This window comes from Rhinatrema bivittatum, chromosome 13 (assembly GCF_901001135.1).
Source record: "Rhinatrema bivittatum chromosome 13, aRhiBiv1.1, whole genome shotgun sequence".
Taxonomy (NCBI): domain Eukaryota; kingdom Metazoa; phylum Chordata; class Amphibia; order Gymnophiona; family Rhinatrematidae; genus Rhinatrema; species Rhinatrema bivittatum.
This window is the reverse complement of record NC_042627.1, coordinates 74,633,786-74,652,286: the sequence shown is the minus strand read 5'-3', so window position 1 is coordinate 74,652,286 and position 18,501 is coordinate 74,633,786. Positions and strand designations below refer to the sequence as shown.

Genomic DNA, 18,501 nt, shown 5'->3' with positions numbered 1-18,501 from the left:
AATCACATAACGTTGATTTAACTTCTCTATGATGTGTCAAAAGGACAATCCAATTTTCATGTGGATAAATGGTCCCCCAATATGAACCATGTTTCATAAAAAACTGCATCCCGATCAACCAAACAAAAAGAAACCAAATAAAAACAACCCCCCTCACCGCCAAATCAAAAAACCAAACTGAACCAAAACTTTTGGGGCTGCACATTCTTACAATACATTGATAGTTTACTAAAGCCTCTTACTTATATATTCAACAATACTTCTTTCATGATTTCAGAGCAAATACTTTAATCAAGATTTTGTCTTGAGATGGGGAAGATGTCTTAAAGAAAAGCTCTTGATCTATAAGCGTAGCGTTTATGTTAGACTCAACCCAAGTCTTAACATTATGACATATCTTGTTTTGAAGTTCTAAAAACAATGCAATCAATTATGACAGAACTTTCATGTGAAGGGCAACATATGATATTTGAAATCACCAAGAGGGTTGGGGAGGAGACTACCTAGAGTTTTACTGAGTGGGGGTCCCCCTTGAAGTCTGATCTTTTCACTGATTTGAAGTGCTTGGGAATGGGGAGGAGTGGGAGGCAGGATGTTGGGTTTGCAGAGATATGGCAGAGTTTTAGTATTATTTCTAAGTCCCCCCAAACATCTGCCCCCTGGCAGATGTTTGGGGGGCTGGATGACTGTCAGGGAGGCATGTCTGTGTATATGTACACTCTCTTCATTCTTCTCACATTCTTGGCCTTTCTCTCTACTTCCCTTCTCTTTATCACTTCTTTCTCCCATCTCCTCTCTTTTTCCTCCTTTTCCTCTTAATCACATATCTCACCCCTTCCCATCCCTCTCACTTTCTTCCTTTCCTTTCTCTTCCTCTCTATTTTCCCTGCCCTTTTCCTCCCCTCCTCACTTACTTATGCCCTTTCTCACTTCAAGCATCTTCTTCCTTCTGTTGGTGGGGTTTCAGGATCCCATCAGTACTTATGCATTTGTGGTTTGTCCTCTTCTACAGATGGGGTTTGGGAATCCTTCCGGCACTGCAGAATTCACCAAGTCACCGCCCCCCCATTGAACGAGGGAAAAAAAAATGTAAACCTTGCTTTGGATCAATCTGTCCTTGCATAAGGAAAGTTTGTTGGCCTAGAAAAAGATGCTCCATAAACTGGATCCAGCTCATGGGCCATAGTTTGAGGACTGTTGGATTATGATATCTCTAGAGTAGAAGGTGAATATTTGACCTTTTCATCCCAGAAAATGTTAGAACTAGGTCTACTGGCTTATTTATTATTTATTAAAGCTTTCTATACTGCCTTATCAAAATTCTAAAAATATTCAAAGAAACCCTACTGTAGTTAGAAAAATAGATAAACTCAAACAAACCAATACTACCACCTACTACTTTTCAAAAAATCTTTTTACTGAGGAAACCAAATAATTTATATTAAAAATATATATAAAGATGGATAGAGGTGATTTCATATGCACTTTTCATTGCTACCTCCACAGGTTACCCAATATGATCTAAATATAATCATTAACCAACCTCCAACCACCTATTTCAACCATCTGTGGAGGTACCGATGAAAAATGCATATGAAACCACCTCTATCCATCTTTATATATTTTTTAATATATGGTAAATTATGTGATTTCCTCAGTAAAAAACTTTTTGAAAAGTTTGGGGTTATCGAAATTCTAAGCAGCTTGCAGTAATAATGTGCACAAGAGTAACAAATATAAACAAAGACTAGAAAACATCAAAATTCTGCCATCATTAAAAGTGCGCATCTATAATCACCAACGTGCCTGCATCTAAAGTCATCAATGTTCCTGGGGAACATTTCTTATCTAACGCTGACTGAGCCATCCTAGATAAATGGGATTTAAATGACAACAGTGTTGGTCAAGGGTGCCAATGAGTATCAGAGTTTGGTTTGCTTCCATTAAATATGTGGAAGAGGCATGGAAAAATTGCATGGACTATATGCCGTATGCATAAAATGACCAAAAGGAAGGACTTCATGATGATTTTAGGAATTCTCTCCAAACTGCACTCATTCAACCCACCTGTCTTTCTTCTCAGTGCTTCATTCAATAACTAATCAAGAAAAGCCCTATCTCTAGGATGCAATTTTTGTATCTTACACTTTGGATATGAGACAGACAAGAGCAGTTAAAAACATAGAGGTGAATTTTCAAAGGTGTCACACATGCAAATATAACATACCCATGCTCAGAGGATAACTTTAAAACATGCACACATGCACTGATGAATGCACATAGATGGGCGTGCATTCAAATTTGCACACACTATATAAAATATGCTTAAATCTAGCCAACAGCATCCTGTTCATGTATCTAAAAGATACACTGCATGTATTTTACACAAAGCCAAATAAGGATCATTTTTTACACATCCGGTTATATTACTTAGGCCTGGATTTTCCAATGTCACAAGCCTCTCTGCATTCAGCGGTGGCTGGGGCCGGGCCTGCAGTGATCGCACCTCCGCGGTGCGATCGCTGCCAGCTTTCGCACCCAATAGCGCCACCGTGCGATAAGGGCTCTTACCTTTTCGCCGTTAGCGAAGTTTCCGCAGCGTCTGCCCCGACTCCTCCTCTTCTGGTGCCGACGCCACCCAGATTTAGCTATCGCACGGGGTGGCGTCGGCACCGGAAGAGGAGGGGTCGGGGCAGTGTCGGGACTTTTCGCGTGCGATATCAATAGAAAATGATCCCCTTAGTCCGATAAGTAGCAGTTTTTGAGATGCCACTTATCCAGAGAAGTCAAAATTTAACCGGGTAATGGCACAAATCTCCTATAATGTAAGTATGTGTGCTTCTTATTTTAAACATTTAACATGTGGAGATTTAACTTGTCAGCCTTTATGAGTGTAGGTCTTCAAATTTAGTAACATGCAAGCATGAAGGAAATGATCAATTTTACCAATTAGTCCAGCACGGAGCGGCAGTAGCCACAGAGGCATTCACGGAGCGGGATGCCAGTGGTTGGTGTTCCACCTTCACAGAGCGGAAGGATGGAGGGCTGCCATCTCCAAAAAACCCCCAAAACCAGAGGTGGGTAAGAGTATGGGGCAGGGGTGTGGCCTGCTTGTTGCAGTGGTTGTTACCCCTAATTGAGCTGGATGTTCACTTGGTTGCTTCCCCTAATTGAGCTGGATGTTCACTTGGATGCAGATCCGGCACTGCTCTCTACATTGGTGGTGGGGTGGAGGGGAATTAGGGCTGGAGGGTACTGGAAGCCAATAGTAACAGGTAGGTGAGAGAAAAAGATTAAAAAAAAAAAAAAAAGATAAAGTGTGTAGCTTGCTGGGCAGACTGGATGGGCCGTTCGGTCTTCTTCTGCCGTCATTTCTATGTTTCTATGTTTCTAAGTTTGCCCAGTCTATCTCTAGGTCATCAAGACCCTCTTGGTTCTTCAGCGTGAACTCCAGCCAGTTTACCCTGACACCTCATCCAGTCAGTAATTGGCTATAAAGAATGTTGTTCTCACTTACAATAGATAATTAGCAGGTGTAAATATGCACAGGTAATACACATACATGCGTCAGTTTCATAAGTCATGAAATAGCACCTTATATACATAAATGTTGGCTCTGGTCTGGAATGCCACTGACCCACCCTTTTTCATACAGATTTATTTGCGCACCTTTACTTGTGCGTATATGTGAGAGGTTTATAAAATAGATGAACATGCACATTGCACATATTTGCATAAATTCTAATTTGTGCATGCATGCGCATTGCGCAACTCTTTGCAAATTCATCTGTAAGTGCACGTAATTCGTGTAGGACCTACTGACAATCCAAAGGCTTGTACGGTAGCAATTTTCAAAATCCCACTTAACACTTACTTGAGTAAAGTGCATCCATGCATGCAAAACCCAGTTTTAAGCTTTTGAAAATGAGGTCCTAATTGTTGCAGGCTATGTTCATCTTTGATTTCGATTTGACAATTCTTTTGTGAACAAAGCAGACATTTATGAGTTTAGTTGATAACCAGTCCTGATCTTGGTAAATCTTTCCAATCCTACCTTGCAAAAATTCTCAAGTGCAAGTTAAACTTGAATAAATTATCTTAATTCTTCAACCAGAGAAGCTTATTGCGCCGCTTAAGGGTGAATAGCAACAGCATGTGTTCTTTCCTTTTAGGAGTAGCGTAATGTATGTTATTTATTTATATTACATTCTAAAATAAGCACATTGTATTAGACTTTATACAAAGAGATACTACATTTCTATTTATAATCCCCAGGGGGCATGTTTTACCATCAACAGGGTCAATAGTGGGGAAGCAGTCATAAAACCAGATATTGAGGCGATATTTGGCATAAAATAGAAAATATTGATCACAGTGCAAAGAAAGACATTCAGAGTGCATCGCAGGAGGAGCCACCATAGATCTGTTTAAAAAAAAATTATTATTTGATAAGTTTGTTTTTGAATTGACGGCTTGATTCATATGGAAAATCAAATATAATCACTATTGGATTTTATGTTACTTTTCCTTCTTGAAGCTTATCAGCTTACAGCACAATGAATGTCTACTCCCATCCTAGCTCAAGATGTATCTCATCCTCAGAAAGTGAGCATTACTCAGAAACATTGTTCTACTCCACTATAAGTGGGTAATATATACATAGCTGAATGCTCAAATTTATTCTAAAAATGGAGTTTTACAAGACGTTCAATACGACCACTATTATAATGTAAATGTACCGATATATTATAGCATCAGAATGATGCACGGGGTAAATTTTAAGAGCTTGGTGCACGCCAAAGCCAGGAGATACATGCTTTTCTCAGGCCAGCGTGGGCCACGCAGATTTTTAAAAACGCATGAGTACGTACGTATCTCCCGGTACTCGCACAAGTAATTTTTTGGGGAAAAGGGGCCAGGTTCTGGGTAGGGCATGGGCGCTCCCAGATTTTAGCATTAAAACAGCGTGTAACTGTTTACACACACAAGCGCAATCTGGGGTCCCTATCCGGTATCTTTACTTCTGCTATGGATGGCGTGTAACTACTATAATAAAAAAATAACGAGGCTAATTAGCGAGGATTGAAGGGTTGGGGGCTAAGAGGGTAAAAGGGAGGCATATTAACTAGGGGGGGTTAGGAAGTCCTAGCCTTTACCTGGGTGAACTGGGAATGGATTGGGGAAACTGGTAATTGTGTTGGTACACATATATAATAAAATCCCCCTCCTTTAATGGTAGAGCTGGCAATTGTGTGCACATATAAAATTGTGCATACATGTAAGCTCGTACCACCAATTTTATACCATGGGGCAGATTTACAAAGGGTTACACACGTAACATATGCGTGTAACCCCCGAAAAGCTGCCCCAAGCTGCCCTTGCACGTGCCGAGCCTATCTTGCATAGGCTTGGCAGCACGCGCCAGCCCCGGGATGCGCGTATGTCCCGGGGCTTCGAAAAAGGGGCGGTCCAGGGGCGGGGCCATGGGCGGGGCCGCGGTCCGGGGCATGACAGCAGTCCGAGGGTGGGGCCAAGTGCTCCGACACAGCGGCCTGTGCTGCGGCATGGTGTGCTGGCAGCTGGCCAGCACGTGCAAGTTACGCCTGCCTCGGGCAGGCGTAACTTTTGGAACAAAGGTAAGAGGGGGTTTTAGGTAGGGCTGGGGGGCAGGTTAGGTAGGGGAAGGGAGGGGAAGGTGGGGGGAGGTGAAAGGAAAGTTCCCTCCGAGGCCGCTCTGATTTCAAAGTGCCCTCGGAGGGAACGGAGGAAGGCTGCGCGGCTCGGCGCGCACAAGTTGCACAATTGTGCACTTCCTTGCGTGCGTCAACCCTGGATTTTATAACATGCGCGCAGCTGCGCACGCATGTTATAAAATCGGGCGTAGATTTTTTTTGCGCCGGGTTGCGCGAACAAATCTACGCCCACGTGCAGGTTTTAAGATCTGCCCCCAAGTGCGCATATACGCATGCATAGTATAAAATGGCAGCGTCCATTCGTGCGAGTTGGCATATGTGCATATTAGACACCTGCGCGGCTGTTTGAAATTTACTGTTTTAATTTGCAAACTGAGAACTTTTTATTAGGTTTATGGGTTGTGTCCACTGAGTGCCGTTTCTTCATTTGCTGAAGTAAATGCTATTTTGAAAGCTTAAAAATTCCACTCATTAATAGTTGTTAAAAACAGCTCTTATAAAATGTTATACAGTTCTGTTCCAGTATGTATTCCTGCTTGAATAACATACAGTATGCCCAACAAAGGATTGCATGATAGATAGTACTAAATGAATTCCATCATGCAAAAATTCATAGATTTGCATAAAAAAGATAAATTTCCATGGGACAAAGCTGAATTCCCCCCCCCCCCCAGTATAAAGAAAACAAAATGGCAAGTGTTGAATCTCTCTAGGTGTTTTGATGACTTACACTGCTCAGGAACTTTGCAGGATGGTGGTCAGAAAAATTGTTAATAAACTGCTATAATAAAATCGGTGTGTTTATGTTTACCTAGTAGTGACACAAAAAACAATTCCCGCCTAGTGGGCCATCCCTAGGCCATGTACACTGAGTTCATAATTGGCATGTAGTTTGCAATTAGAAAGGTCCTGCAGGGCACCATACCAACAAAATTAGTTTCATTTGGCATCTTGGTTGTCATTCTCTGTGGGAAAAGTCAAGAATTAAATGGTCATTGGAAATGACGCACCCTTTGACTTAGCAATATTTAATTGTGTTTTTTGTGTTTTTCTATACCGGCATTCACGGAAGTTCGTATCATGTCGGTTTACATAAAACAAGGGGTGAGCAATACATTATAACGTACATAGCTAAAACGTAAGAGTATACATTACAAAAGTATAACAAGTGCATAGAAGAAAAAGTTACAATAAAACAGGGGTTATTCTAACTGGGATTAGAGTTAGAGGAGAGATAAAAAGTTTAACAAGAAGTAAAACCTTGTAGTGATTGGTTGGTATTGTCTGTTTCAGTTTAATAGAAGATGCTCAGTGTTATGATCCCATTGGCAAAATTCAGAGGCATTTTTGTAGCTTACAGAGAGGAAAGTGTTAACGGTTGCTGCCTGTCCTATGCCAGGTCTCTGGGCAAGTGAAGGGCATGCATTTCCTTCGCTGTCAATCAGGCAACTTCTGCTCGTAGTAAAGACAGCAGAAAATTGAAATCAAAACAGGCTGGCTTCCTCAAGTTTGTTTTCTTTCTAAGCTCATTTTCCCTATGATCTGAAGAAATGTAAAGTTAAGTTGAGTTAGTGCAGCAAGTGAGACATTTCCACTTTAAAGTAGAGGTCAATGGAGAAAGAATAATCATTTCAGCCCTTGACACTGTCACTCACTTGAGTGAACGATTTTTCTAAAGGTGACATTAAAATAAAATATTTAGGATAAACTAGACGATTTGAGTGGAAATCTGAGATGTCCCTGTGAAATGATCTACACTGATTTACTGACATAGCATTTTCAATTTATGAGCTGAGGCAGGACTATATCACTGGAGGTTGGGAATGGAATAGTCCTATTAGAGCCAGCTCGTATATCCTCAAGACAGACTCATGAAGAATTTGAAAATAAATTGGAGCATAAAAATGTCATTTTTAAACTGTTGGGGATTGTTGCTTTGTTATCAATAAAGAAACAACTCTAACACACAAATCTGACTCACGGAAGTACTCTAGTTTTAATATGGAAAATAGTGGTAAAAACCATGATGACAATACCTTCAGATGTGGAAGGGCACTTTGCATGCCTTAACCTTTTGGTTGTCTAGATGGATTGTCCACACTGGGTCTCCTTTGGGCAAATAAATCACTTAACAGACTTTCAGTTGGCTCAGTGGGGTTTTTTTTTTTGTTTGATTGTTTTAAATTTTGGATTAAGCCTAACAATTACCAGCTAGACAGGATCTAGGTTGGATAGGGTAGAGGCCTTGCTAATACACCAACAAACAAACCAAACTCCTTTACAACAAACAACAGAAATAACAGAAACAAACCATCAAATAGTTGACTTACAACTTTAGCTCACTGTACTTGTCCTCTCTCTCCTGGAAGCATTTACTTTCGTCTGCAGCCCATCCAAACTGGTTCTAACCATTCAAGGGGGCTCCTCCTGTACTTTCTCCTCTTCCAGGTCAATGCCCCTGGGCTGGTAGGGTCCCTCTTCTTTCATTTTCCCCACTCTATGTCCCATCTGCTTCTTTCTTTTGCCTTTTCATTCCCCCCCCCCCCCTCCTCTGGGATGTGGCTATTGAATACTTCTCAAAATATGAACAGCAGTGTACTGGTATTTGTTAATAACACACCCTACTGCCAACAAAGTTTGTTGGACCCTCAAATCTCGAGTCAGAATTTATAAAAGACTCATTTGTGATATTGAATACCTCTGCTAGGGATGCCCTTTTTTCCTCTTCCTATGTTTATTTATCTGTCTCTTTCCCTGGGATTGCTTTCCATATCTTCTAGCTGTCTTTATTTCTGGTTGCGGGGTATATAGACCCCCATCAGAACAATAATGAATTTGAAACACAAGTCACATATGCTTTAGTGATGTAATGGTTATTAAAATTTAAATAGCAAAACATAGTAGCGACATGAAAATATGGCATGGAGAGTCAAATTACATCAGAGGTATCTGTGTAGACCCCTCTGAGGTAGCCTAATAAGACAGGTGAAGGGAAAACTGACCATGAAGTCAAGAACTCCATACCGTGGTCTGCCGAGCACAACATGGTCCAGATGCCACCAGAGGTCTCAATGAGTCTACAGCCACAGGTTTGACAATTCAGCCAAGGCCAATAAATTATTTTTATTTTATTTGTAGAATTATTTTAAAAAACACTTTGAGTCATTTTGGGTATTTTTTTTTTGTTTCCTTCCAAAAAAGGCGGTCTATAAATGAAAAAGGAAATGGAAGCTCATGGAGGTCTGGATTGATACCACCAACCCTTTCCATAATGACCAATAGATGCTTTTAATCTCTGGCATCTAGCAACAGCGGAACGATTCAAAATGGTAAATCAAGATTGAAAGGCTCCAGATCTATACCAAATAACTCATCTTTCCTTTGGTAAGTGTAAGACCTATACTGTTTTGACATATTCTAAGATATTTTTTCTTATTTATATGCCTTTTTATATATCCGAAATGTTAATTTTTAAAAGAAGCTGACAAAATCATTCCAAATCTCTCGGCATGCACTTTCTGCCTAGCAAAGATTGTGCTGTTTACAAGATTTAACCTATTAAAAGTTCCATCTTTAACAGTGTTCTATTCTTAATAATCAAATGGAGATCTTAATAATCAAATGGAGATCATTCAGGAAGAATTCTGGGAGCATTTTGAGCTCTTTTGCTATTAAAGTAGTTGGCACAGTTTCCATGACTTTTCAGATAAGCATTTTTTTTTCCAGCAGAATGAGGATTAAGCATAACATTTACATTTCTTTCAGGGGAAGATTCTCTGTTCCTGCTTCGAAAAAATGTTCTCTTCCTGGAGATTATAAGATAATGCATCTGGAACAACATTTGTTCATCCAGATTTTTAGCTTATCTGACAATGAAATCCTTATATTATTATGCACTAAGTACACCAGGAGAAAGTGTGTATGTCAGCTAATGCAAGGAACTATGGTCAAGGATCTTTCTAGATCTGAAATCCTCTAAATATGAGCAGCAAAGTTCAAGCTTGCAAATTATAACCAAGTGTTCCAAGTTTTGTTGTCTTTTCCTTCGGCAGCTGGGAAAGGCTTTTGCTAACATATGCCAGCAAAGTGTTTAATTCTCCTGATGAATTTTCTGCCGACCTCTACGGCATCTTTTGCAAGAAGATGAACATGCAATTTAAGTCACTAAATTAAAGGCCTAAATTTTAAAAGTGTTCAACATTTTTTTTTTTTTACTGTAAAGGGGCTGAATGACTCCTGCAACGCTCTGGTCAGAAGACATCAGCATCTTGAGGAACTTGCCTTTAAAAAACCGTATAATGACATTGATGTATATAACTATGTGTTCCATGTTATATTAGGTATAGATGCGCACACATACTTAGCCACTAGGGTTGCGTGGCCAACACAATTTTGTTTTGGTCCATATTTTTTTTTTTGGGGGGGGAAGGAGCATTTATTCATTTCATCTTAATTTTTATTTTGATATAGTTTATTTTCCAAACTGAAATACATATTAAAAACTAACAAATCCCCATAACAAAAGAATATCTAAACAGGGCCTCTATGGGCTCCCACTGCTACTTCCCAGGGCTTCCCCAGTCTTTTCACCTCCTCCTGTCACCCAAGAAATCTGCTGGGGACATCCCCACTCCTTACTATTCCCTTCCATGGAGGTCCTGGCACAAAAAAGGAGCAAGAACGATCCCCCACTTGCTCCTGCCCTACCAGAATCCAAATAGTGCCAGCGATCCTGAGACTGGATCCAAGTATGGTGTCAAAATGGCTCCTCTCTCAGGGCCAGCCAATGCCAATTTTTAAAAGGATTCCAGCTGGGCACGAATGAGCAGGGATCATTCCTGCCCACTTCTTGTTTCTGGACGTGCATGGAGGAGGTAAATGAGAGCTAGGAAGATCCCTGGCCCAAGTAGATTTCTGAGGATGGGGCAGGAGAGGGATTGAAGGGGCCTGCAGAGGATCTGAAAGAATTTGGCTCAAACCAGCCAGATAGGTCCTGGCTGTGGTTAATGGCAGGAGTCATATTTCTTTTTCTAAGGATCTAGTGCGGCTATTTGCTGATAGCATGCATTATTTCCCCAAATGAAAGCACCCATCTGTTTTTGAGTTCTTGTAGGAAAATTGCATTCAATTTCAGTCGTCCAGATCAAAATGAAGAAGGGGCTGTTTCGGTTTTGGATTATTCACTTTTTTGAAACAAATGCACATCTCTATTAGCCACATAGCAACCACATTTTCAAAGTCAACTTGTGCATATCTATCTTATTTTTGACAACTTGGTTGATTAAGTGCATGTCTACAATTAGGGCACACGACTCTGCAGCTGGCGCACAACTAATTTACCCCTAAATGACTGACTTTCCAGTAGTTACTGGGATTTCATATTTGCAGCCAAATACCTACTTGATTCTAGTGGCATTAATACCTACATGAAGCAGCATTTATACCCAAAACAGACATGGAATGGATGCACTGGACACCCAAGAAGGCATTGGAGTAATCTGCACATGAGCAGTAGTTACAACCCTAAACGGCAGCAGTGGTATGATTGCATCAGGTTGGGGTGATGGACCTGTATGGAGGGGCCATGGGTAAACTGCAAACGTCATTGAGCATAGAGAGGCTGGAAGTTTCTTTTCATCAACCACACTAATCTTGGAGGCTGTGAGAATTAATACAAAATGTGATATGATATAAAAAGGGGCCTGGTAAAACTTGGTCTTGTAAAAATCAGAGTTGAAGATGATAGGACCTGAAGTGGTGGAGGCCATCACTGAAACAGATTTTGGACATGCTTTGGACAGATATGGAAGGAAGTGGTAGACAGAGGATTGAGAGTTCGGTTAAAAGACATGGGGGAACAGGGAACTAGTTTTGGGTTGAATAGGGAAAATTTATATCCAGATATACCCACAATAAACTAATCCTTTTAAAGACTGGATGGGCATATCACACAGCTTAATACCAGGAAAAAATGTATAGCTATTTCTAGCATAAATTTGCCAAATTTATATTCATGCTGTAATAACTATTGCGTGCGTTATAGCGTTAACACCATAATGCATTTTGATGATTGACCTTGAAAAGTAGCAGCACACCCTGCCAGTCAGACTGAAAAAGAAATAGCATTGCATGCTAGCACATTTGCCTTCTGGGACTAGGCTAGGTGACTGTTGAAAGAAAGGAGAAAAAACATCCGACTAGTCCAATATGTTTTTCATTATAGAGCAATATAAAACTAAATGCTCACTTTTTCTTTTGTGGTAACATGTTTGTACAAAGATTAACCCAATGACAAATAATTCCATACCTGGCAAGGAGTATGGTTTCCTCTGGGTAATTATGTGGCTTTTCCAGTCTCCCTTGAGAGAAATCAATGGATTCCCATGGAAAAAAAACATGAACACACTACCCCTGCTGTAAATAAGGGAACTGTAGTCAACTGTGTGATATGTTTATAGCTCCACAATGGAACTGTGCTTATACGGATACATTTTTTTTCACATCTATGTATTATTAAAGAGTCTAGATCACAAGATTCATGGGGAAGACTGGGTTTAATTAAGTCATAGCCCTTGTGGTAGCATGTGTATGTTCGGTTTTGTGTGCATATTTATCTGTGCAAAAAAAGACATTCTGGAATGGGCCAAGAAGAACATGCATAAGTTGCTATTTTATAAGAGATTTTTGTGAGTACATTAGGCAACTGATTCATGCAATTTTACACATGCTAATTGTCTAGCACAATTAATAACAGACTTGACTGTTGCCAGCTATTGGCTGGGTGGAAGGTCTGGGTGAACTGGGGGGAGTTGACTGGAGGGTGTCAATGATCTGAGAAGGACTTGATAAAATGGTGGAGGTATTGGCAAACTGGTGATTTCAGCTACATGCACATATTTTAAAATATACTGACTTCCATGTATAATTCAGGGTTTTACACAAGAAAAGTTCTATTTTTTGCATGTAAAGTATACTCACATATTTTTCATAAAGTAGGTAGGAAAAGTACGCGCTTTCTATGCATGGCAGGTATTTGCGTGGAACCATACTGAATTAGGTAATTTCGTTGAAATTGCCTAATTCGGGAAAAACGAATGCACATCTCTAGTAAATAACATGCATAGGGGTGAATTTTCAAAACGTTATGCACATAAAAAAACCCTGCTTAGTTGAGTGCAAGTAGCCTCTACTCACAAATTCCGTGTTTTATAATAGTAGAACATAAGTGCGTATTTTCACTTTCGCACGCACATATATGCACTTTGGTTATGTGAAAGATGGAATATAACTAAGTAAGTAAGCAAATAAATAAATAGTTCTCTAGGAGCATTCCAGGGCAGGGCCATACGCAAGTGAGTTGCTATTATAAAAGACACGCATGTAGATTTGATAACTTACTCACGTAATTTTGCGCCTGCTAATTATCTGGCATAAGTGATATTAAACAGGTTTATTGTGGAGCGGGAGATCTGAGTGAACTTGGGGGGCAGTTCAGATTGAAGAACCAGGAGGGTCTTGATGGAGACGGACTGGGCAAATTGGTGGACTAATTGGTAAAAGTGGTAATGTCCTTGATGTGCGCATGTTATAAAATACACTGACTTAACGCACAGGGATGGTAACTTTCAAACCGCAGCATGGGCGCACATTCGTCGGCCCGCACCCAGGGATGCGACCGTTTTATAACATGCGCATATGTGCACTTGTTATAAAATAGCCTGGCGCGTGCACGTGTGTGCATGCAAATCCCGCTTCTATTCCGTAAATCAGGGGATGTTAAAAGGGGCGTGCGCCGAAACCATTCCCAGTTTTACCAGTTCGTGCCCAGTTCGCCCACTTAAGAGAGAGGTTCTCCAAACCCCCTTAGTTTAATACCCCAGTTAGCTCCAACCCTTAAAACCCCACAGATCTGCCTAGTTTATTTTATTTCTTATACATCATTCATAGCAGAAGGAAACTTATGCAGCAGGGGACCTAGGCGCGTACGTATGTGCACATCTCTGTTTCATGCCCCGAAACGCCCACATCCTGCCCAGCCCTTGCCCGCACCTGCCTCTTTTTTTAAATCCTTGGAGATGTGTGAGCTTCAGGAGATATGCGGGTATCTGGGCGGCTTTCAAAGTCCTCTCTGTGCACACGAGCCCAACTTATTCAGGCACACCCTAACTAAAGGTACATTTTAAGACCTGCGCGCGGGCATCCATGTGCACGCGGTTGCCTGTGCACGCACATGGACGCGCCGGTTTTATAACGTGCGTTCGTAAACACGCGCACGTTATAAAATCGGCTACCCGCACGCACGTGCGCGCAATTTTACACTGACGCCCGCAAGGGTGCATGAATCCCGTCTTGATTGCATAAGGGGGGGATTTTAGTAGGTATGCACGGCGACACGATAGGCCCACAATTCCCTCTTCCCTCCCAGTTCGTCCCTGTAAAGGAGCGAACTTCCTAAACCCCCTACCTAACCTGGGTGGACACGTGCATGTGCGAGTTGCGTGCACATCTCCTGATTTTGGCACGCAACCGGCTTTTAAAATTCACCTTTAAATTTCTAGAGCCCCTTATTTCCTTTTTGGTACAAGGAAGTCACTTTTGGGTTCATTTAAAATTGCTTGCCAAAGATTACCTACGTTACTCAGCTCATTAACGGTGAAGAGATTGCTTATACGGTGGTGGGAAATGTAAAATTGAAACGAGTGTTCTCAGAGCACGCCAATAAAGTTTCCTGAACCTGAATCTGACTCAGCTGAAGATGACGCTGGCTTCTTTAAGACCCATGCCGAGGGTGATCGTACAGCTCCACATCCATGGCAGGTGAACAAATGGCATACGTTAACACGCTTGGTACATGGGTGTCAGCTAGCATCCACATTCACATGGCTGCGATTACTAATGCCCATTAGTGCATAGACCTCTTAATGTTTAAAATCATTCAGTCTGAACTAATTGTTTTCCTAAAAAAAAAAAAAAAAAAAAAGGCCCATAGTCAATTTGTTGATTCAAATGCCTGGGGAGATTTGTATCCAATCTAAACTTCCATCTCATTTCTCTCCTTGGAAGTAGTTTTCCAGTCACCAGCTCCTTGGATTGTAAACCTGATCCATCCCCATATAAAGAAAGCAGTTTGCATCCACCACATTCACATTTACTGAAAGGTTTTGCAATTGCTGACTTCCTGTCTTATCCCCTAATAGCCATCAGAGATATTCCTGTACAGACACTTTAACGGCTCTTGTTGTACGACCTACACACATTCTCTGCATATCCAGGAAATGCCAAGAGGACCATTAACAACCCAAATAACAGCGGCGAGAAAACTTTTACCCTCAATATCCGGTAACATTTCAGCCTTTTTCACATATCTGCAGACCCAATATTTCCCACATATCCATCCTCGCCCCCCACCCATCCAACATATTGGCAACCATGACAATATGTTGAGTTTAATTTACAGTTTAAAATATACTTCTAGCATCATCCTTCAGTGCTTTTGATCTTTCGTCTGCATTTGAGGGGCACGATGGAAGAAAATTCTTAACATGGAGCAGATGAAACATTTGTTGGGTATTTAAAGAATTTCTGAAGTTGGATTTATTTTTCTCAAGCCCATGTGGTTTTTTTCTTTAACTACGATTGAATAGTGATTTTGTATAAAGGATGTGAAATTGAGATGTTTGTATGCTCCCTTGAAAAAAACGCAAGTGGAGTGTGTTGAGCTGTAGCGACTCATTTCAATGGTATATATGGTATATATATGTATATATGGTATATATATCTTAAGAAAACCTTTCTCTTCTATGGCACTGGCTGTGCTCACTTGAGGTTTCTTTTTTTCCTTCAACATTTGGTCTGCTGAGTCTCTGGCACCGGTGGTTGCATTTCAGTGCCTACACACATGTTGGGCACAGCTCACTGGCTTGTTTGCTAACACTTAAGTAAAAGAGCCAGCACAGGGCTCACTTCATTAAACACAGTGGTAAGTGCAAAGAAATTAGCTGTGCCTGGGACACCGAAGCCAAATGAGGAAACACATTAGAAAAGAGATAATGACTTTTCCCTTACAGTTCCAACATTCACGGTTGGCGCTCATTCACATACAATGCTGGAGACAAGGGGCCTCATTCAAAAAGGTTTTTCACTACCCCCCCCTCTCCATCCTGTATCCATGGAAAGAAGCTTTCTTGAATAAGGCCTGAAGTCATATACATTCAGCCCCATCATTTTTCATGCAGGACAGACAGACTTGCACCCAGACTCTGCAATTTGTGCTTTCTCATTCCCCTGCATGGCATGAATTCAGAGCGCGCCGAGAACTAGTCAGCGGAGGTTCAATCTTTAGGGCTGAATTTTTCAAAGCCATTCGCATGCAGACAACTGTGTTTTAGGGGCCTGGTTTTAAAAAACAATTACTCGAGTATGTGGGCTTTTGAAAATCGCTACAACCGTGGTTACGTTTACAGGCCTAACTCCTTTTGAAAATGACCCACCTTCTGGTGGATTTTGAAAGCCGCGAGATAGGTGTGTTGCTCGGCGCAGCATGCACTGTGCGGATTCTAAAACCCGCGCGGGGTATGCACATATCTCCCACTACACGCACGAATCATAAAAAGCAAAATAAGGGCGGGTCTGGGCGGGGGCACGGGTAGGGCATAAACAGGTCAAGTCTGTAAAATTAAGTCATCGCGTAAGTACTTACGCCCACTAGCGTGCGCCAGGGTCCCCTATCGTGTAACTTTACTTCTGCTATGGACGGCGTGTAAGAGATGTAACAAAACAAAAATTGGCTAGTCAGCGGGGATTTAAGGGTCAGGGGTAATAGGGTGCAAGGGAGACAAGTTAGCTAGGTGGGTTAGGAAGTCCTCTCCTTTACTGGGGCGTACTGGGTGTGAACTGGGATAAAGAGCTATTGCGTCGATGTACGTAACTACTAAAATCCCCCCCCCCCCCACTTACGTGCACATACACGTGTATGTACACGTGCATAGGGATAGATTTTAAGACCTGTACGTGGGCATATATGTGCACACGCTACCTGGCATGCACATGTTATAAAATCAGGGGTCGGCACGCGCAAGGGGGTGCACAATTGTGCACCTTGTGCTCGCCGAGCCCATGCCGAGCCGCGCTGCCTTCCCCCTTTCCTCCCAGGCCGCTCCGAAATCAGAGCAGCCTCGGAGAGAACTTCCCTCCCCCCCCCACCTTCCCTTCCCTTCCCCTACCTCCCCCACCCTTTTCCCCCTACCTTTTTCTTATTTTTTCTTCTGTTTCAATTACTTCAGCTCTGGGGCTGAAGTAAGTTGTGCGTGCCGGCAGTTGGCCGGCGCGCGATCCTCAGCACAGCAGCAAATGGCTGCTGTGCCGGGAGCCTCTGACTCCACCCCGACCCCTCCCTGCCCCTTTTTGCAAGCCCCAGGACTTACACGCGTCCCGGGCCTTTACGCGCATCACCGGTCCTTTTGAAAATAGGCCAGGCGCGCGTAACCTTTTGAAAATCCGTCCCATAGTGCGCATGTTATAAAATTGCCGCGTCCATGTGCTCACGCCGGCAAATGTGCACATGTCTCTTAAGATTCGCCTCTTAGTGCATAAGAGGCTGTTAGAAAATAAGTCTGGGCTCAGCGAGTGCAAGAGTACACGTGGAAACCTGTTATGCAGACACTTTTACATAAATAGGGGAGCGCCATTCCAGGGGTTGGAGTTGGGGCAGAGTTGGTTGGAACCTATGCACAAACGTCTTGATTTTAACAAGCATGCTCATAAGTTAACCCACACAAGCTACACCCTCCAAAGAGGGTAATTTTGTGCGTTAATCTTTTTATGTAGCAGTCTTCTTTTAGGGAATTTTCAGAGCAAGACTATGCACATAAGTTCGCTTTGAAAATTTGAAGCAAAGTCTACATCTAAAAGGTACATGAGGATTTTACCCAACTGATCACAGTTATAAAATGACCCTCCCTTGGACCAGATGAGTTTGTGGTTTTTAAAAAATATCCAGACTCAATGGCTTAAGACAAACATGGAGAAAACATCATTCGGAACACAAAATATATTCCAGAGTCATGATGCTCAGAGCAAGCATGGAAATTAGAAGTATATATCCAGGCTACTGGTGGTCACTAAAACGTCATAAGTCTTAGGAACATGAAAAAAAGAAATCAAGGGATCTGTGTGGCTTCAACGTATGGGATGAAAGAAAAGAAATTATGAAATAAACTATATTCTAACAGAGGGAATGAAGAATAGAGAAGTGTGAGCGTCTTTATAATAAGTTCATTCAACAAATGAAAGAATCTGAAAAATCATCTGAAAGTGGGTCAAATTGATTCAATGAACTTTTTGGACACAATTGGCATTAGATTTTTTGAACATCTATTGGATATTGATGGTTTTTTTTTTTAAATTCTTTCAAACGTTCTACAAATCTACTGATTAAAATCTGATGAATTTCCTTCAGTGGATCTGGGGAAAATTGAAAAAACAATTCATCAAATTTAAATCAGACAAATTTACCTGGTTCGATTTAGATCTCGAATTGCTTGCACATCCAAAGCAAGAAGTAGAGACATTTTAACTCCTCCCGCTCTTCCCTGTCCCCTATAAGTTTATTGCACATTTCTATTCTTATAAAAGAAGGGTGGGATTGGAGAAAAATATGCTTTCAGTAACTGTTGATCACAAAGAGATGATTAGCACTATTTAAATTAATATAGGGATGAATCGGGCAAGTTCAGAGGGTTTAGAGTTATTTAAAAAATAAGACTGCTTGTCATGACGAGGGTGGCTGCCATGTAATTCTCATCTCTCT

At 41.5% G+C, this 18,501-nt stretch overlaps 1 long non-coding RNA gene across 1 annotated transcript in view; it reads left to right on the top strand.

Annotated features, from left to right (window-relative positions):
• LOC115074909 overlaps window positions 1-9,720 on the top strand; it is a 30,984-nt gene extending 21,264 nt beyond the window's left edge. The window contains exons 2-3 of the long non-coding RNA XR_003852368.1: window positions 8,895-9,077; window positions 9,459-9,720. This is a non-coding gene — a long non-coding RNA (uncharacterized LOC115074909). The remainder of the gene's footprint in view (window positions 1-8,894; window positions 9,078-9,458) is intronic.
• Window positions 9,721-18,501: the final 8,781 nt, after the last annotated feature.